Source organism: Rhinopithecus roxellana, chromosome 9 (assembly GCF_007565055.1).
Source record: "Rhinopithecus roxellana isolate Shanxi Qingling chromosome 9, ASM756505v1, whole genome shotgun sequence".
In the NCBI taxonomy this organism is placed as follows: Eukaryota; Metazoa; Chordata; class Mammalia; order Primates; family Cercopithecidae; genus Rhinopithecus; species Rhinopithecus roxellana.
The window spans coordinates 124325734-124347656 of NC_044557.1; the positions used below are offsets into that span (position 1 = coordinate 124325734).

The 21923-nt window shown below is 48.7% G+C and overlaps 1 protein-coding gene across 1 annotated transcript in view; it reads right to left on the bottom strand.

Annotated features, from left to right (window-relative positions):
- Window positions 1-21923, bottom strand: part of BLK (BLK proto-oncogene, Src family tyrosine kinase) — a 73102-nt gene that overhangs the window by 49697 nt on the left and 1482 nt on the right. The gene's annotated exons all lie outside the window — the stretch shown is intronic.

Sequence of the window (21923 nt, forward strand, 5' to 3'; positions counted from 1 at the left end):
TCTGTTGGGCTTTCTGTTCTTTGTTACAGTGAGAAAGACATCAGGCCCTGGCACCCCCATTCTGCTTTCTGTTCTCCGAATGGGACTACTCTAGGGACTCATTTAAATGGAATTGCAGTGTTTCTCCTTTGCGTCTGACTCTTCCCTCTTAGTGTCATGTCTTCGGGGTTCATCCATGTGGCAGTATGTGAAGGAATTTCCTTCCCTTCAAAGGCCGAATGATATTCCATGGTATGTACAGGCCACGATCTGCTTATCAGTTCATCTGGGCATGAACATTCATTCCATCTACCGTGCCTGACATCCCAGGCACGCGACTGCACAGGCTTCTCCACACCGGGAGTCAACAGCCTCCCAAAGCCTTTCCTACAGGCAATGCCCCTGGGTTTTCTCTATTCTATATGATTTTGTTTTTAAAATGCCAGCAGGAGCCCACTCAATTCCACGAACAACTAAAGCAATTCCCTGTTTGATTTCCTGTTTGAAGCCGGTGTTCTGAAGAACACAGACTGTAGGAAGCTGCCCTGGACCATCCCCACGTGCAGCACACCGCATATGACATGAGGCGCTGCAGCGGCGGGGAAAGTTGTATTTTAAGCCCCCACGTGCAGCACACCGCATATGACATGAGGCGCTGCAGCGGCGGGGAAAGTTGTATTTTCAGCGCTGATGCAATATTAGAAAAGACAAAAGTCTGAAAAGTAAGGAGGCAAGCGACTGACCTATAAAGACAGAAAAACAACGCAGTTAAAGAAAATGGAAGGAAGGGGGAAATAGAGGCGGGCACCCAGATGAGGGCAGCAGCAAACAAAGAGCCAAAGACAGTAAAAGAATGCCCCAGAGAGACACAAGCAATTAAAGGGGAGCAGGGAGGACCCCCGTGCGCCGGCTGCTTACTTCGTGCCAGACACTCCCCCAGGCCCTGAGGACTCAGGTGGAGTCACTGACATGCCTGACCCCTGGCACTACCTCTCATCTCCTGTTCATCCTCAGAGTCTCCCAGGAGGCCAATTTCCAGGCCTCCACTCTACAGGTAAAGAAACAAAGGCTGACGGAGGTCAGGCTTGCTCAAGGTCCCTCAGCCGGGAGTGGGGCAGGGAGGATGCAAGCCCAGGCCACCTGGACTTCCAGGATCCATCTTCCTTCTGTGCTGTGGCCACCTCCACCCAGCCCAGGGGACAGCACACCCCACTTGAGAGCTTCCATCTCATGGCACCAACCAGCAAAACAGGGCAAAACCCTGAAAGTTCTTGGTACATTGCGACTGGGTGTTTGCAGTGACTGCTGGCCCCTGTGGAGAGACTAGAGGAAGGAATCCCAGAGGAGCAGCTTGTTGGGGGATGTGGGGGGAGGGGGAGGACTCCAGAGGTGGTGAAAGTGATGTGTGTGCATTGACCCTGGAGTGGGAGCTCCCCAGGAAGGGGAGGGGGGCTGAGGTCAGCAACTCCTAGATTTGAGCAGGTAGAGCTGGCTGGTGGGTTGGATCAGAAATGATCTGGGACTGTAACAGCTTCCTGGGCTCCTGCATATGATACAGAAAGTCTGAAACAGGGCCAGGAATCTGTATTTTTTACCCCTCAGCCCCGTTCTGATGCACAACCCGGGCTGGAATGGGGCCCTCCTAAGCCTGCAGTGGTCCTGCTGCATAGGCATATCCACCAGCAACTTGCCAGGATGGGTCCAGAGAGCAGGCTCATGGGCTGCTCGAGCCCAGAGGTGGGCGCAGTGCAGTCACAGGGGCTGGGTGGATGGAGAAAGCCCACAGTGACAGCTGTGGCCGGGAGCAGCATCTCTGCACAGTGTCACTTGCACCTTAGCCTCTCTCCCAGCTGTTCCCCTCACCGCTCAGAGCTCAGCATGCAAGAAGGATCCTCCACTCTGCTCTTACAAGGCTTCTGAGACCTGGGATGACCTGCTGGGCCTCAGATCCCTCGGGGAGGCTATTGCGGGGCTCTTGCCTATAGCCCCCAGACACGCTTGTCCTCATGTTTAGCATCCTTCTGCCTTTAGGATGGGACTAAGATACCAATGCCCCTCTCATAAAGGACAAGTGGGTTTTCTCACGTTTGCTGGGGCAGCAGACAGGAGCACCCCGTGGACAGATCAAGGCTCTATTTACTGAGTCGTGTCTTTCAGCTGAATTGGAGCAACCATTAGACTCAGTGACAGGTAGCGCATGGTCAAGGTGACCAGGGATAGAGGCCTTGCCCAGACCCTGTTCACTTGAAATAACAAGGATTTTCCTCCGCTCAATTCCTGAGATACCGAAACAGAATGGTTCCTTGTGCCAGAAGGGAAGGTCCGATCCCCTTGGCAGATCCTGTGTCATTACGAGTTTTATTGGGTTCAACATCATAAAACACCACAGCGATGGAGACCTATAAAATGCCCCAAACATTTCCCTCGCAAAAGTCAGGCCAAGGAGTTGAATTATTTCCAAGGCGCAGGCTTCTCCGAGTGAGGGGAGACTCTGAATCCACCTGGGCTGGGCCCGGCTGCTCCGTTACCACAAGCGCCCTTCACACAGGGTCCTCATGCAGCGCGCAGCGGCGGTGTGGGCTGCCCACCAACCACACTTAAATCACATGGAATTCAATAAACATCTGCAACCTGTTCTGAGCACCACTCTGTAACTCTGGCTGACTATTTAGAAGGCCTTTTGGGAATGCAATGCCTCAAAGGCCTCCCTGGATCACTTGGTATGAATTTTGCAGCCCAAGGTGCAATCTTGTACCAGTCACTTCATCTCATTGTTTCTGTCTCCTCTGTGCAATGAGGGCTGTAGGTGGATGGTCTCTGAGTTGCCTCCAGCCCTAACATTCAGGGGCTATGATTGCACCACAGATTTAGGGGATGCTGAGGGACAGACAGCCTGGGCTCTGCTCACAGCTGTGGAGGAAGAGGGTGGAGCCTGCAGATGGTCCAGCCCTGGCACTCTTGTGCCCTAAAGGAGCCCAGGGGTAACACGGGGCTCCATCAGGAATGATGCTCTGGTTTCTCTTCGCCTCTTCACTCCCTCTCAGTCTCCACCAAGATCCACGAATCACTAAGGTCTTCGTTGCTGCCAGCATCAGCCTCGTACCCCTGCTTTTCCATCTCCCCCTCCCTACCATCCACACCCACTTCAAGACACAGAGGTGCCAGTTCCTGAGCCAACTGCATGTGGTGCATTGAGGATGAGCCCTGGGACCCAGCATGCTCTGCTGAGGCTCAAGGCCAGAGACCAATCTAGGTCATGGGCATGGACAGGAGGGATCTCGTAGGAGGATAAAACAAGAAAAGTAAATATTTTATCAAGGACAAAAAATAACTTCAAGAGAATCTTGCTTCAGCCTTCAATGAATAAATAATTCTTTTAGAAAGGCAATCACATTATGCAGCACATAAGACCTTAAAACTGAATAATCTGGCCAGCCGTGGTGGCTCACGCCTATAATCCCAGCAGTTTGGGAGGCCGAAGTGGGCAGATCACTTGAGGTCAGGAGTTTGAGTATAGACTGGCCAACATAGTGAAACCCCGTCTCTACTAAAAATACAAAAATTAGCTGGGCATGGTGGTGGGTGACGCCTGTAGTACCAGCTGCTCAAGAGGCTGAGGCAGGAAAATCACTTGAACCCAGGAGGGGGAGGTTGCAGTGAGCCGAGATTGTGCCACTGCACTCCAGCCTGCGTGACAGAGCAAGACTCTGTCTCAAAACAAACAAACAAACAAGCAGAAATCCAAAAGCCTATGTAATTTGCAGTAAAATTTTAAAATCTTTCTGAGCCTCAGTGGCTTTATCTATAAAGTGGAGGACGGAAATATGTTTTCTGCCTGCCTTGAAGGATCAAACTGATAATACTAAAATAATTTGTAAAACATGAAGTCCCATATAAAAATCTCTGTGGGGACCGAACTGTAAAACCTAAATGATTAGAACTGTTGGTCTTTCAGACTATCCACGTCTGGGTCAGATGGCTGACATGTTGTCAGAGTGATTTCAGGGCAGGGTTTAGGATGAGGAATTTTACATGCTTCTAATGATATTGACTAGACCTTGTTAAGAGATCACAACAAGTTCTGGAAAAGAGCTAAACAAACAACGCAGTTCTTTGGTGTCCTCTATGGGTTTGCTTGAAGAACTAGTCTTCGTTCAAGATGTCGTCCACACATCACCAGTTCTGTACCCGTTAAGTCATCGCTTCTTCTGATCCCGCAGCGCTTCTTACAGACCAGTAGCGTAAAATTTGCATGTCTGCCTTCTAAACTAGACTCCTCCTGAGCTCTTCAAGGAATAGGCTTTTTTGTTTGGTTGGTTGTTTATCTTTGTATTTCAGTCCCCATCTTACCACTTGAAACACTGTAGACACGCAGTAAATCTTTTTCTTCTTTGAATGAACAAATTAAATCATCAAACAATCACAGAAAACCCAAACGTAAGAAAATGCTTACTTTTACACCTCCCGACAGCATCCTACTGCCAGAAAGAGTAAATAGTTTAATTTACCAAGACAATGGTGGAAGGATGTCATTCATACCCGCAACCAGTGTTATCCCAAATACCGATTATGGAGCATTAGCCAATACTTTGGGATCAAGAGGGCACATTGACCTCATGTTGAATGTTGCACTACATCTAAGACGCTCAAAATGAAAACATAATTTTCTCCTTTTTGTTGTATGACTGTTTGCCATATTTCAGGAAGTCCATCCCCTTTCATGACTGCCAGTTTTCAACAATAATAAGTGGGAAACCCAGCAGAGATGCCCAGAGGAAGAAAGGAGAAGAGAAATTGAATTACACCGCATGTTCTTTGCTCCAGGTATACACACTTGCATTTAAGGAAATTTAAGACAGAATTTCTAAGAGAGAAAGGAAATCAAACTTATTTAGGAAGTCAAAGTCACTCACTGGTGCCAGAGTTTGTTGTTAATAGAAACTGCTGTGTGAAGAGAAAAGGCCGAACTGTATTCAGGAAGTCAATGGGCTGAAGTCTTCCACTCGGTTGGGTGGAACTTTTGGGTTTGGTCTCTTGAATTTCAAGGTTTCTTTGGCTCCTTCAGTCTTAAGTAATAACGTTTCAGTTTGGTAAATACAGCTGACCTCCTATGGTGAATGCTTGCAGCAGGAAAGAACAATTCACCAACCACAATATTTCTGTGTCAGTCTGACTCCCTGGTGAGAAATGCAAAGCATGTGGGGATTCCTCTGTTTTAAAACGCCAAAGCATTTCCTTTAGTGAAGAACCACGGACGGCCATAATCAAGGCAGAATCTCGTACTTTAACACATTAGCAATTAGTTTTGGTTAAAAAAGTAGAAATAGAAGCAACTGCCTTAACAAAGAGGCACTTTGTTTATTTATTTTATTATTTTATTTTTTTTGAGATGGAGTCTCTGTCATCTGGCTGGAGTGCAGTGGTGCGATCTCGGCTCACCATAACCTCCACCTCTGAGGTTCAAGTAATTCTCCAGCCTCAGTCTCCCGAGTAGCTGGGGCTACAGGCGGGTGTCACCGTGCCTGGCTAATTTTTGTATTTTCAGTAGAGATGGGGTTTCACCATGTTGACCAGGCTGGTCTCGAACTCCTGACCTCAAGTAATCAGCCCACCTCTGCCTATCAAAGTGCTGGGATTACAGGCATAAGCCACCTCACACGGCCCACAAAAAGGCACTTTAGCAAAGTGGGTGCATGCACACAGACTTGACAGCAAGACAGATTGGGTTCAGATCCAAGGTTCCCCACATGCTTGCTATGTGCTTTTTGGTGAGTACTTCTGAGTTTCAGTTTCCTCATTTTTAAAATGAGGATAATATATTCCCCATCCCATTACTGGACCTCTGTATGTAGGCAAAGATCTTTCAATTTCTTTCATTTCAATCTCGGATTCCCAGAAAGGGGGAAAGAGACAGAGAAAGCTGGGCCTTTTAAAAAACATTTTTGGGGCCACAGCCCCCGCTGAGAACCTGATGGAACTACAGACACTATCCCTATAAAATACACTTATCACATACATGCCAAATTTTGTGCCCAGCTTCAGGACCTCTCCCCCGACAAAGCCCCACAGTCATTCATGGACTTCCGATTAGAAACCCTGGTTTAGATGATGGGACAAATGCAGCCAAAGCCTTGGGGTTTGTTTCCTTATGAGTCATCTCATTTCACAGAGAGGAAAGTCTGCTCTCCGGCCAAAGACCACATCAGTAACCCTGGCCAGCAAATAGGGCTGTCAAGGAGCTGGAGAAGAGAGACGAAAAACCCAGGTCACTATCACACTGACTTAAAATGCAATTCAAAGCTCACCCCACTCCAGCCCCCAAATGAATGTTTCATCTCCCCATACCATCATAATTCCTTGAAGGGATTGGGAATGGACACGCTCCAGCTCCACGATGTAATTTAGAATGACTTTGCAAGCTCCATGTTATTTTTTCAATCATCAGCTGCTGTAGCGATAAAAAAAATACGGAAGCAAACGAAACACCGGATTGAAATGGTGACAGGAGAGTTCACACAGTGAAATATGCAGGCCCCAAAATGATCATTGTGAGTCCTCAAAAGTGATAAAAAATAGCAGTGGGAAAGATGGCTATGTGCTGATAAAAAGAAAGAAAAAGAAAAGAGAAGACTCGAACGTGTTACATTCTTTATGATTCCAGCAATGAAAACTGTGCATCAGATAAATCAAGATGAGTAGCTCTTAGGTAAAAGTGTTAGGTTGGCAGAGTTATTGATGGTTTATATCTGTTTTCAAAATTTTCTAGGATATTATACAATGTTTACAGTTTAAAAGTCAGGAGAAAATGACACATCTGTGCAAAATCAGGCTGTTCTTCCAAGTGGCTGTGGCCAGCCTGCCCCTCTAAGTGGTCCAGCTCTTTCTGTGGCTTCTCTGGTGATTAGGCTGAAAAGGCAGCCGGGCCGCCGCAGACCCGGCAGAGCCTCCCCAGGCTTAGACAACCACAGAACCCAAGCCAGGTGACTGGAAACAGTGGCAAGGGCACAGTCACATCGCAGTGCCCACCCTGCTTCTTATCAGCCCCCGTGCAGTTCAAGTCTGCCGCATGGAGACCGGCTCATGGAAGCAGGCGGGGCATTTCCATGTCTAAATCCATGTCAGCCTCTGATTTTTGGATTCACATCATCCACGAACTGGCTGTGAGTCAGATATCAATGACCTGTCCAGGGCAACAGCCGTGTGGGTTGTGGGTGGTTAAGTCCCTGGGCTCCAAGCCCCAGGCCGGGCAGGCTTCCTGCTGGCATCGGTTGATGCTGGAAACAGACCTGGGGTCCTCATGACATCCCTTCGGGTGCTGTGAGTTTAGCTACTCCCACAGCAGCCACTGAGAGAGGATTGCCAACTTTTCCTGCAGTGTAACCTGAGGGAGGGGTAGCAGCTTCAACAGCAGGCGGCCGCTGTGACCTGGTTAAGGATTAGGGTCAGCACCTGAATCATTGTTATGATGCCTCCTAAGTAATAGCAGCGCCAGCTGCACACAGCTCATGGCCTGCTCGCTCCCCACAGGCTGGGCTGCCAACGACCTCCTTTGCCTGCAGCTGGGGGGAAGTGATGAGTAGGAGGCACAAAGGGCCCCCAGCATTTCCTTCCCAAAGCTCTCAGTGGATGGGCAGGCACTTCCGTCGAGCCCTGAGAAACCCCTCCACCACGGCTCCTCTGGCCTCTGCAAAAGTGAGCTGCTCCCTCATCTGATGGCCCCAAAGGGCAGGATCGGCCCCCATCACAGTTGCATTTGGGTTGGAAGGAGAGATGGCTGCACACAGCTGACACTACAGCGGCTGCCTTATTTCTGCCGCCTGAGGCCCAGCACAGTGTCTGGCTTTCTGCATATCCCCATAAGTAACGATTGACTAGTGACAGTTCCAATGCCAGGAGACCTGAAGGCAGAGGGAATACGGGAGAGGACTGACATGAAGGACCTTCTGGCATACGGTGGACAGAAGTGGAAAGCAAGGAAGAAGTGAAAAGCCACTGGTGGGGGCTGGAGCTACTGTGTGGACAGGAATGCGGCTCACCAAGAGGGGGCCGAGGAAAGCCCCACACATGATGGCTTCGCCATGGGGCCGTGTCTTCAGGCAAACTTGCGCCAGAGCCTCCTAGGAGAGGAAAGCTGTTCCGGGTCCCAGGTTTTCCGAGGCCTGCCGTCACCTAGCACAGGCCCCCTGTGAGCACTGCTTGAGCTCACCTGTTCTTGACTCTTATCTCCCCCGAGTAGCTGTGTGTGTGTCTGCAAGCCACGGGTGATTTCACAGCATGTGCTTAGCCTTTGCGCCATGACACTCTTCTCTTGCCTTACAGTAGTGGCAGAGGTGGTGGTTAATGAAGACAGATGGAGGGTTCAGAGCACTGGCTTTGGGGTCAAACAGTCCTGAGCCTGCACTTTGGCTCTAGTCCTTCCTAGCCCTGGGCCATCAGGTAGGTTCCTGATGACATCATGGGGCTGTTGTGAGGACGATGTGACTTTAGGGGTGAGAAGCACCCAAGGCCTGGCAATGACCCCCTACTTGACCACCCTGCCTGATGTGCCACACAGAACCACCAAAGGGTGCACTGGAAGGCCATTGACTCTACCCTCAATTAGCAATGCTGGGCCCTGAAGCCCAGAGAGAGGAAGTCACCCAGCCAGATGGCAAGGCCAGTGCTCAGGTGTAGAAATGCTGGCTCGGGGAGAAAACCAGCTTGCCATGGACTGACTGTCTTTAGCAATCTCTTCCCTGCTCTCCTGGCCTCAGGTTCACCCTCCAGTCCTAATCCAGGTGGTCATCCTGTTTCACTGTCATCTGCACCCTAGGCCTGGCTGATCTTTGGCACCCACTGAGCTGTATGTTGACATGGACCCAGTAACCCCCCCCAAACCCCCAAGCTGGTCCACTGGGACTTTCTGATCGGCCTCTCCTAAATTCCAACTGCTTGGCCACTCCTTACCTGGACCTTTTATCTCCACTGGGTCCACTAAGCTCCTGTCTCTTCAAAGTTGTTTTAAAGCGTTGACTTGCCTTCTTCTAAAAGCTCCCAAAAGCCCTGCAGGGTGGGTGTGTCTTCCCCTTCAGTTGGGGTGGCCACCCCTGCCTTTCTTGGGGGCCATGACAGGCCCTTCCCCTGGCAGGATCCATTAGTGACATCTACATGGTGGTCCAGACCAGGGCCACTGCAAATCCAGGACCATTCCCAGGGATAGGGTTTGCCATGGTAGGAAAGTAGGACATTCTGCCTTATTCTTTTACAATCCCAATCCATCGTCCTTCCAATTCTAACTAGTTGTCAAGATGTCCATGCACCCTAGCCTGCCTCAGTTTCCTTCCCCACTTCACTCTTCCTGTGCCAAGGGTGTTGTTACTTGGCTCCTGGCTTTGTAAAATCACAGTGTACATTTGAACTGCATGTTGGAAAAAACATCAATGTCACAAGTTCAGTGATGCTTGCACATTGCTCTGTCAGCAGATGGGACAGGCCACCTGCTTTACTGAGACTGTTATTCCTCCTATTTATTATTTTCTCTACCCATGCCTGAACTCATTCGTGTTGGTTCTGCACCCATTGTCACAGGGAGGCAGAAAGAGAGACAAAAGAACTTTCCTGCTTTTGGCCCGTGATGCAGATGTGACTGAAAGATCTTGTTGAGTCAGTGTGGGCAGCTGGAACTCAAGTGGCCTCCTCGAGAGTCCCATCTGCGGGGCCCCGGAGTGGGAGAATGCATCCCTCACCCTGGGACGTGGCCCGGAATCTCTGAGAGGTGGCTCCGCCAGGGCCAGAGGCTGGCATGACATCCTGGCAGCCCCCTGCACAGACTGATGACAAAGACCAGATAGGCCACCCTGGAATTCCTGAGACTCATGAGGCTCCCAGAACTTGCACCCCACCCTGGAGAAAGGGGTGAAGATCCTGAGCTGAGAGGTCAGTTTCCTCTCCCCAACAGAGACGTAGATGTTACTAAATAGATTTCTATTTTTGCATACCAAGCTGTGGACTGAGATTCACACTCAACATACACAAATCCAGGCTGTCAGTCATTCACCTGAGCCCGCCCACACCCCTCCAGAGGCCAGGAACGCCCTCATAAGAAGCCTAACCCGCCCTTCCACCTTCCAAGAAACTAGTGCCATTGCCAACAGTTGCAAGGATTCAGCACATTCTGTTGTTTTCTTTTTTTCTAAAAAATGATAAATGAGCCAAATACATCCCTGAGTGTCTTCAGACTGTGACCTTGGGAAGGCAAAAAGCCCTGGCACTATTTTCCTCCAGGTCTGCAAACAGGACATAAAAGAGCTTCAAGCACATTCAAGGTCACCTTAAAGACACCCCATGATGTGGCAAGGAGATAGCTCCAGAGTCAGGCTGGTCACCTTCTGCATGACCTCAGGAAAAGCACTCAGCTCTCCAGGTGTGCAGCAACGGGGAACCAGGATGAAGAGCCATGTGCACCTGGCACCTGGCACCTGGCCCAAAACCTGTTGTACCGTCTGCCTCCCTGTTGGGCCCAGTGCAGGAAGCGATTTTTCATGTCTGGCGGGGACAGGGCAGAGCGAGAGGAAGATGGGGAGAGGTCTTATTGGAGACAGGGACATTAGGACTGGACCTCCAAGGATTCACAGAAGCTCTCTGAAGGAGATGGGCATTTCAGGCAGGGAGTGGGGTTGGCCAAAGCTCTGAAGTGTCCTGTGTGTCAGAGAGTCCTCAGGGACAGGACAGATGGGCCCAGCGTTCCTGGAGAAGAAAGGAGACCCAGACTGTCCACTCCCTGGAGGCCTCAATGGGAGACTTGTCCCTTGTTCTCAAACATAGAGGAGTTTATGGTGGCTTTACCCTGGGGGGTGATAGGGCCATATTGGAGTTTTAGAAAGACCTTGCCAGTCACACATGGGATGAATGGGAACGTCAGATTCTGAAGACAGATAAATGAGCTCCAAAAGGATGCAGAACTGCCCAGTCTAGAGGGGGTAAGGGGCTGAACGAAAGCAATGGAGCTTGGGAGCGAATTTGAGAAAGGAGAGAACAGGTGTTATTGCAACTTTGCCCTCACTCAGGGACACCGACCAGATGCTACGGTTGACCCTGCATTGAGATGTGAGTGTTCAGGTCACCCTCTGGCTTGGCAGGTCCTCATGCTGGGCTCGGGGACAAGGGGTGGAGGAAGTGGGTGCCGTCTCCCATCTCCAGGCCCATTCCAAGTAGAAAACAGAGATCTCTTGCCATTTGACAACAGAAAACTTTGTACAGTAGAAAGAATAGAAAGAACTTTGTAAAGGATGGTACTCCAGCAACTAGATTTCTACAAAATAGATGATGCTTGGGAAACTTTATGGCGCATAATTTATTTGTTCATTTTTGTTGCAATGATACTTGTCATGGTAGGTAGTTTTGCTGTTGTCTTTGATAAGTGTGTAGATGTACCTGTATGTGTGCCTGTGTATCTTTGTGTGTTTCTCTGTGTCTATGTATTTCTACATGTCTGTGCATGTGTGTATATGTGCACGGGTCTATGTGTTTCTGTGTGTGTTCTTATGCGTGTGTGTCTGTATCTGTGTGTCTATGTGCATGTATGTGTCTGCACGTGTCTGTGCATGTGTGTTTTTCTGTGTGTGCATATGCTCTATATCAATGACCCCCTTGCTTGAGATATGGCCACAGAGATGTCCTCATTTTGGTCTTTCTTGTTGTAAAATCCTTGAAACAGAGTCCACATGGGCCACTTAGGCCAAACACCACATGCTAGAGAGCACCAGGGTGCCCAACACTAAATATGCAAGCACCCTTATCAGGCCCCATCTCAGAGGTGGGGACAGGGGGCACACTCCTCAGTCACTTAGACTGTCCTCAAGCAGCAAGTCACCATATTGGAGACATTTTTTGAGCACATGCTCCATGGAGCCTGAGCTAGCAGCCCCTCCCACCTGCAATCAACTAAAAGTATTTAGCTATGCAGATTGATAAAATATACTAAACGCACGTCCCTGTGATGGCATTACACACACACGGATAACCAGCTCCTGAGGGCGCCTACTTCTCCCCATTCAGATTTATACCTTCTTCCTCAGTCATTTGTCAGCAGGTCTTCAGTCAACAAAAGGAAGACAAAACATAAAGATGTCAATTTTCTTACATGCAGGCGGTCAGAATGCCCACAGAGAGGCCATTTGACAGTCCAAAAATAAATAGGAGGAGGGAGAGGGAAGGATGGAGCTCCATCATGAGAGGGTGGCTTTATGGGCAGGCAGCAATTAGGGGAATCTGATTCGAAAACAGAAGGTTCCATGCTGCCAAGATGAATGGTGTGGAGCCATTCCGAGTGACTGCAATGAATGTATGGCATGTGGCCCCCACTGCAATCCGTGCTATCCCTCTTCAAGGGGCCTTGTAAAGAAGGGATTGAAACCCTTTCCTTGGCCACAAAGGAGTGTGGCTATTGTGCAGGTGAATGGGATCTTTCTTTCTTTCTTTCTTTCTTTGAGATGGAATCTCGCTCTGTTGCCCAGGTTGGAGTGCAGTGGCGTGATCTTGGCTCACTGCAACCTCCACCTCCTGGGTTCAAGCGATTCTCCTACCTCAGCCTCCCGAGTAGCTGGGATTACAGTTGTGCACCACCACACCCAGCTAATTTTTTGTATTTTTAGTAGAGTAGGAGTTTTGCCATGTTGGCCAGGCCGGTCTCAAACTCCTGACCTCAAGTGATCTGCCTGCCTTGGCCTCCCAAAGTACTGGAATTACAGGTGTGTGCCTGGCCGTGAATGGGATCTTTCTAAAGCCAGGACCCAAGCTCCAAGAAAGGCTGGAGGGACGTTAGTCCCAGGGTAGAGCCCTTGGTCTCCCGGCCAGGAGCCTCTCTGGGGCCAGTTTTGATTCCCACTTGCTAGTTCCTACAGGACACTCGTCTTGGTGGCAACGTGGGGTGCAGGAGCCTGGGAAGATGCCCTTGATCAGCAGGGGAGGGTGGGAGCTGGCAAGCCTTTCACTGCAAGCCCAGGGAGGCCAGCAGCCCCTGCAGAGGTGAGGCCCTGGCAGGAAAATGGGCAGAGTGGCCCCTTCCATCCTCCACACCTGCACATAGGAACCCTCAGCCTGGTGATCCAGAGAGCAGGTGTCTCCTTGCCAGTCTCAGCCCTCAGACCTCGCCAACGAAGAGCACCCTCTGCTCACTTCAGACAGTGCACAGAGCTCCGGTCCACTGCAGGAAACGGCTTGGCCACATGCTCACACTGACCCAGTGGCAAAGGTCTCTCCGAAAAGGGTCACCCTGCATGAGGCTTGGGCATAGGATGGAGCAAAAAAAAAAAAGAGCACCCCTTGTTGACACAGGAGCAGGTGACAAAGCTGCACCTCTCCCTTTGGGAGTTACCAGATGTCAATCCTTCCTGTGCCAGCACCCCCAGATCTTTCTGATCTGATGAAACCGGGTAAAAGCTTCTTTGCAGAAGAATGCCCACCTACACACAAACTTGCATGCAAGATCAGGAGCTGACAGGCTACCAGGGGACTCATCAGGATCCCAGGGGCTGAAAGGTCAGAACCAGCTTAATCCACTAAGTGCAGAACATTAACTGTCCTTTTAGATGCTGTGTGTGGTTGTGTGCTTCACACATACACAAACATTCTTTGCACTTGAACAACCTCAAGCATCAGGACCTCCTTACGTTTTGTACCCCAGGTGTGTCTTTACCTCTCCCTGGTCCTGGCTCAGCATCCCAGGTATCAAGGTGTGCAAAGAGGTCAACAGAGAGTGGGGATGAGAAGGCACCCAAGAGGACATTCTTGTATCATATGGTTGTGGAAAACAGCAGTCGTTTGGTGAGTGGGGACTTGTGAGTCCCACAGTGGCTGGCAGCAGCTGGTGTAGAGACATGACAGCCATGGTGACAGGTTCTCCATCCAGGCCCATAGACCCACCCCCCTTTCCCTACCACCAAGCACAAACCAGGGTCACCTACCCAGGCCTCCACCGTCAGGCTCAGGACTCAGGAGAGCCCAGAAGGCAAGTTATTCTCCACTTGTCCCCACTCAGCTGTAGACCTTGATCTACAGTGTGGCCTCGAGACACTCTGTCTCCCTGTCAGTGACGCACTGGGGGCCAGCTTGTGCCCGCATGCAAGAGCTGATTGTTAAATTCTCATGAATTTTGTGAGCTGAATTATTCAAATCATTATGCAAGATTAAGGTATAAAAACTGTATGGGCCAGGCATGGTGGCTCGTGTCTGTAATCCCAGCAGTTTGGGAGACGGAGGTGGGTGGATCACTTGAGGTCAGGAGTTCAAGACCAGCTTGGCCAACTCCACTAAAAATACAAAAATTAGCCAGGCGTGGTGGCGGGTGCCTGTAATCCCAACTACTTGGGCGGATGAGGCAGGGTTAGGGTTAGGCAGGAGAATCCCTTGAACCTGGGAGGCGGAGGTTGCAGTGAGCCGAAATCGTGCCTCTGCACTCCAGCCTGGGTGACAGAGTAAGACTCCTTCTCAAAGAAAAAAAAGAAAGAAAGAAAAAGGAAAAAAAAAACTATATGAAATTAAAATGATAAAAAATCAATGTTAAATTATACAAGATATAATTAAATGAATTCTATTAAAGCAAAGTTTATAAATACTTAAACTTTATCACTTCCTAATTTTTTTTTTTTTTTTTTTTTTTTTTTTTTTTTTTGAGACGGAGTCTCGCTCTGTCACCCGGGCTGGAGTGCAGTGGCCAGATCTCAGCTCACTGCAAGCTCCGCCTCCCGGGTTCCCGCCATTCTCCTGCCTCAGCCTCCCGAGTAGCTGGGACTACAGGCGCCGCCACCTCGCCCGGCTAGTTTTTTGTATTTTTAGTAGAGACGGGGTTTCACCGTGTTAGCCAGGATGGTCTCGATCTCCTGACCTCGTGATCCGCCCGTCTCGGCCTCCCAAAGTGCTGGGATTACAGGCTTGAGCCACCGCGCCCGGCCCACTTCCTAATTATTTTTACCACATCTTAATAATAGCTATGCTTTGAGGTTCTTTAATTGTGTCTGTAAGGCGGAAGTACTCTATCACGCTATGCTACTGCGTGTCTCAAACCCACGTTCACACAAGCCGTGCTGGCGACTGGAAATTGGCCCTGGTGGGAGTATTTACATAACAGCAACAGGTAAATGCTACAGGTTGACATTGATTTGTTTCGTGGATTTTCTATACTTAAAAGAGCATCTTGTCTGTAGCTAGAACGCTGTGAGTAGCACAAAACATTGAGGAAACTTTTTTGAATATTGAAAAACTATTACCCAATCCAGCAAAGAAGCTGCTCGTGGCACTAAGGCTGCAGCCTGCCCCACGTCTTCGTTGTTTCACTTTGATCTGCTCCTTAACATGAATGAACATTTCAGTGTTTGTGCCAACCCCACACTTGCTCATCCGCTGCAACCATTGCCTGACTACAGATATGACGGTGGCAAAGACACGAAAGCTTTCTATGAGACTCAATTGCCTATGCAGTATTTAGGATAGGGACTATTGCATGCTTTGTTATTACTTGCAAATTAAGTGCTATGCATCCTTTATATCAGTACATGTTACTATAAACTTATATATGTATACAATACATTTGCTTCCTGGAAAGCTGGTTGTTAAACGTTTACCAGCAAGCCATGCTCTTCGTCTACAAGATGCCTATCTTGATCTCACACTTTCTCCACTGCACTGGCAGGTGCCAGGGAGCCCATCAGATAGACGGACAGACACCACAAAGTAGAAATGATTTCTTTCCATGCTAATGTGCAAAAAAAAAAAAAAAGGAGAGTTTAGCCTTTCCTATAAAGCACCAAATAAAATCGAGAAAATGGGCTATGATTTTTGAACCTATTTTCGTGTGTAATACTTTAAAAAGTATACTTTTATTTATTCAAATAAAATAATAAATAAAATTAAAAGTATCATTTATTTTTTATTTTTTTCACTCTGTCACCCAAGCTGGAGTGTAGTGGCGCAATCTCAGCTCACTACAACCTCCACCTCCTGGGTTCAAGCAATTCTCCTGCCTCAGCCTTCTGAGTAGCTGAGATTACAGGGGCCTGCCAGCATGCCTAGCTAATTTTTGTATTTTTAGTAGAGATGGGGTTTCACCATGTCGGCCAGGCTGGTCTCGAAGCCCTGACCTCAAGAATCCTCCCACCTTGGCCTCCCAAAATGCTGGGATTGCAGGTGCGAGCCAGGGCGCCCGGCCAAAATAGAAAGTATTATTTAACTTAATGTAAAAATCCAATTGCACCACAGAAATGGCAGGAATAAAAGAATCTTAAAATAATTTTATATAATCTTTAACAATAAAAGGTAGGATCAGGCATGGCGACTCATGCCTGTAATCCCAGCACTTTGGGAGGCTGAGGCAGGCGGACTGCCTGAGCTCAGGAGTTTGAGACCAGCCTCAGCAACATGGTGAAAACCCATCTCTACAAAAAACAAAAATTAGCCAGGTGTGATGGTGCACACCTGTGGCCCCAACTACTTGGGAGGCTGAGGTGGGAGGATTGCCTGAGCTGGGGAAGTGGAGGCTGCATTAAGCCATGATTGCACCACTGCACTCCAGCCTGGGAGACAGAGCGAGACCCTATCTCAAACAAAAACAAAACAAAGAAACAGGCCAGGTGAAGTGGCTCATGCCTGTAATCCCAACACTTTGGGAGGCCAAGGCAGGTAGATCACTTGAGGTCCACAGTTTGAGACCAGCCTGACCAACATGATGAAACCCTGTCTCTATCAAAAAAAAAAAAAAAAAAATACAAAAATTAGCTGGGCATGGTGGTGCACACTTGTAGTCCTAGCTACTCGGGAGGCTGAAGTGGAAGAATCGCTTGAACCCAGGAGGCAGAGGATGCAGTGAGCCGAGATCAAACCACTGCACTCCAGCCTTGGCAACAGAGTAAGATCTTGTCTCAAACAACAGCAACAACAAACCCCCAAATCAATCTAAGGTGGAATATGTGTAAAAATAAACTATTTCTATAACTGCAATAGACTCACAGCTGGACATTTAACTGCAGTTTGGCTCTCTCAGTGAATTTTTCTGTTTTGTGCACAGATAGGGAACTAATCCTTAGTGGGCACCCACACTATATTTCAGGCTCTTTCAGAAATGCTGTCCTGTTTGTATTTGTTTATTTATTCATTTCCTGATGTTTCCAGAAAAGATTTGAGACCACTTATAAAAATACATACAATACAACAGGATAGAAAAACAAAGAAATTAGACCAAAGGGTAAGTTAGGGCAGAAAAAAAAAATTGTGTATAAAGCTGCTGCGCAGAAATACAGACTGTGACATGCTGTTACCCAACTGCTAGTGGTTAGATGCAAATTGGGTTCTAAGTGTCCTGGAGTCCAAAGCACAGAGAAGAAAATATTCAGTTTGAAGAGTCACAGTGTCTGTAAGACATCCATTGCTCCAGGGAGGCATGGATTTCCTGGATCTGGAGTCTGAGGGTCATCCTCCCCGGGCTCCTTCTATGGAGGTCCCGGGTGGAATGGCGAACAGCTTAGCATCATCTCAGCAATAAATGCCACCGTGAGTTTCCAACCTCTGTTTCTTATGCAGCTTTCAGCACAAGCCACAACAATGTACCCATGCCAAGAAAGAATGTCCACATCTGACTCAGGAAATGAGATTCTCTCAGCATCTCAAGCACTGTGAGAGCCAAACATAGAGCTCTTGGACTGACTATCTGGATACAGGGGAAGTTCCCAAAATACAGTTACGCATTGCTTGACCATGGGGATCTGTTCCGAAAAAGGCGTCATTAGGTGATTTTGTTGTTGTGCGAACATCACGTACAAAACTTAGATGGTAGAGCCTACTCCACACCTAGGCTGTGTGACATAGCCTATTGCTTCTAGGCTCCACACCTATACAGCCTGTGACTGTACTAAATGCTGTGGGCAACAGTAACACAGTGGTGAATATTTGTATCTCTAAGCATAAAACAGGCACAGTCAAAATACAGTGCCTTTGTCTTATGAGACCACCATCATATATGCAGTCCATCATTGACCGAAATCTTGTTATGTGGCCCATGACTGTGTCTAGCTTCATGTCTCTCAATCTTATTAAATTTACTATCTCTTTTGAGAAACAACACCATGCTCTCATTTTTGAGATTTCAAAATGAATATTGGGCATAAAAGTAAATCAAAGAAGCTGTCGTGTAAGATGTGTCTTTTTGAAGTACAAGGACCCCCTGGTGGTTCTGACATTGAGAATTGAGGGCAACCTGTCAAAAATGTTGTGTGCTCCTCAGCTTCCACTCACCTAAAAATCAGGGCTTTTAATTTAATTCTGATAATCCTGTGATGTGCTATTATCAATGAATAAAGAAATAAGACTGAGAGGGTATAATTAACCTACCCGAGCTAGGTAAGTCCGCTAGTATATAGTGGGATCAGACTATTGTCATCTCAGGAAGGCACACAGTGACCTGCTCACATTGCCAGGGCTGGACCTTGTACTGGAGCCCTCTGGTTGACAAGGCCAGCCGTCTAACCACTACATTGCAGGATGGGACTGCTCAGATGTGGCTGCTTTGGCTGACTTCTGTGTCCAAGTCCTTTCCACTTCCCCATATCTACAACACACTGAGAAAGAAAATTAAAGTATCCTTCCTAGATATTTGACTGGGTGATTCCAAATATTTTGGGGCTCACAGACCCCTTTGGGAATCTGACAAAAACTGTAAGTACCTACCTACACAAAAGCTTGCTTACAAGTTCAGGGAGCTCAGAGCACCAGGAAACTCATCAGGTATCCACGGACTCAATGCTCAGGACCCACTTCATCCGTTAAGCACAGAACCTCAAATGCCCTTATAGACACCTCATGGCATTGTGCGTTTCACACATACGCAAACCCTTCCTGCGCTTGAACGACCTGAGCCTGGGAGCCTCCTTACATTTTGCATCCCAGGTGTGTCTTGTTTGCCTCCCACTGGTCCAGGTTCAGCATCCTAGGTACCAAAGTGTGCAAAAAGACCAGCAGCAAGTCGTGACGAGAAGGCACATGACAAAACTTCCTTGCTTACAATGTGGGAAGCACCAGCCCTTTGATGAAGGGGTTGCACAAGCCCCACAGTGGACGAGGAGGAGCCTCCTCTATGTCTTAGGCTCTAGATCCCCATCCCATGGTTCTGTTCCATTCTCATGTCTGAGCTCGGGGGTGGGTGCAACTGCTCCCACTTCACACTCCCAGCTGGCAGGTGCAGAGCCAGACAGACCTGGCTGGCAGGAAGCCGCAATGCTTTCCTCTATACCACACTGTCTGCAGGAAGTGGAATGTGCCAGAGGCCTTAGATGCATCTTTTCTTTCTTCCAAAGGTCCTGTCAAAACCCCAGCATGCTGATGGCACTGGAGTATACCACAGTTAGGGATGATCATTCAATTATCTTTGCTTTTCCTTTTTCAATCTTTCATCCTCATGTCTTAACCTGGATTTTCATTCAAGGTTTTGCCCTTGTGTCTTTAACTCAAGAACCACTTTACCAGATACCCCTGGTGGGCCAGGCACTGTGCTGGGTGCTGGGGCCTCGAGGCACATGTAGGGCCTGTCCTTGTCCTCAGGAGCTTCCCAGAGAACCTGGCAGGCCTGCAAACCAGAGCCCTGGGCGTGTGCTGTTGGTTGCTGGGGACACACAAATGGGCTTGGGCACTGTGATTGGGAGGAGACATTCGCACCTGCCCTGGATGTCAGAGCAAATGCGAGTCGCCTAGGTGGGAAGGTGGGGAAGGGATTCAGGCAAGCAGGAGCATGCCACAGAACATTCCAGAAATGTGAGGGCTGCTAGGGGGTAGCAGCAGGTTGGCAGTGGAGTAGCAGATGTGACAGGAAAGGCACTTCAGCCCCACGTGTAATCACCACCTTTTAGCTGTGATTTTCCTGTGAGAGTTTTGTGATTGATTTCTATCTCAGTATCTTGAGATTTCCATCTACATGCTGTCTTCCTGCAGCTTCATCATTCTTTTTTCCTCCTCACCTGCTTCGGAAGCTTTTCTCTAATCAGGCGCAGCATCGCCTTTGAACAGGGCTCACCTGCTCTGCTGGACCTGCAGAGGGGGCCAGGTTTCTCTGTCTTGCTGTTACCTCTCCACACACGTGAACCCTGCAAGCCAGGATGCTGGCCACCTGTGACCAGTCCCCAAGGCTGCAGACCCCAGGCCACAGGTGGGCTCACAAGGTCAGAGTCCTCACTCAAACAGGAGCTGGCCCTTTGAGTACCCTCTCTACATCCTGGAGGCCACAGTTTACTCTCCAGGAAGTCTGCCCAGCCCAGCTCACAGCCACTTGGCTGTCCAGATTCTGTGAGGCTGGTTGAGCCCAGAGGACAGCAGATTCCATCTGGCTGGAATGCTATACTCCCCCAGGGGCCTGGGTCCTTACTCCCTCCATTCCTGGCTTTCTGCTTCCTTCCTGGAGAGGAGTCAGGTCTGGGTAGCTGGGCCTGTGCTTGGGGTGCCAGGAGCCTGCACCAGTGCAGTGAGTTTGGCTGGGTAGATGAGGGTGTATTCAGTCCTGCAGCCCCTGCCACAGAGCAAAGGCTCAAAAATGCATGCTGGGGCTGGGCGTGGTGGCTCACACCTGTAATCCCAGCACTTTGGGAGGCGAGACGGGTGAATCACGAGGTCAGGAGATAGAGACCATCCTGGCTAACACAATGAAACCCTGTCTCTACTAAAAATACAAAAAATTATCTGGGAGTGGTGGTGGCCACCTGTAGTCCCAGCTACTCGGGAGGCTGAGGCACGAGAATGGCATGAACCCAGGAGGTGGAGCTTGCAGTGCCGAGATGGTGCCACTGCACTCCAGCCTGGGCAACAGAGCGAGACTCTGTCTCAAAAAAAAAAAAAAAAAAAAAAATTGCATGCTGGGCCAGTCGCAGTGACTCTTGCCTGCAATCCCAGTACTGTGGGAGGCCAAGGTGGGAGGATGGCTTGAAGCCAGGGGTTAGAGACCAGCCTAGGCAACAAAGCGAGACCCCATCTCTTCAAAAAATAAGATTAAAAAATTAGCCAGGCACAGCAGCATACCTGTGGTCCCAGCTACTCAGGAGGCTGAGGTGGGAGGATCGCTTGAGCCCAGGAGGTGGGTGCTGCAGTGAGCTATGATCTCTTGCCACTGCACTCCAGCCTGGGCGACAGAGCAAGACCCCATCTCTGAAAAACAAAAAACATGAACAAAAAACAACCCCCACAAAACCCATTTAACATCACGACAACAAAAAAATCATCCATGAGAAATACCATGAAGAGAGGCAAATACAGAGCTATTCTGGAGTAAGGTAGGGGTTGGGAGAGAGAATGATGGATGGTCAAAAATGCAAAAGGCCTGCTATATTCCAGAATGTTCAAAGAGTGGGTGCGACCGCCAGGCCATGAACGCCAGTTTTCCCAAGAATGCTCAGGATTTGGCTACTTCTGCTCTGAGGAAGAATGAGTCTAATTTTTCTTTTAACTCTTTATTTTGAGGTAATTTTAGATTTGGAGAAAAATTAGAAGGATAGTACGGAGAATTTCCATATTCCCTTCACCAGGTTCTTCTAATGTGAACACCTTACCTAACCATGGTACGTTTGCCAGAACTAAGGAGTAATTGTTACCATAATATTAGCGAGACCCCAGACCTTATCTAGATTTCACCTATTTTTCCACTAATGACCTTTTGCGGTGTTGTTCTGGGATCCAATACAGGATGTGAATTCTGGGTTTGGGTGTCCTGACCGTCATGCCTCCTCTGATCTGTGACACTTTGCCTGTCTTTCTTTGTTTTTCATGACCTTGACATTTTTGAAGATGAAATATGATGTGGAATCTTCGCCAATTTGGATTTTTTAATCATGATGAGTTCTCATGATTAGACTGGGGTTATGAGTTGGTGGGGAGAACCGCACTGTCATGGCAGTTCACAATAGCAGCCCAGCTTATTCCTGGTGATGCTAAGCTTGATC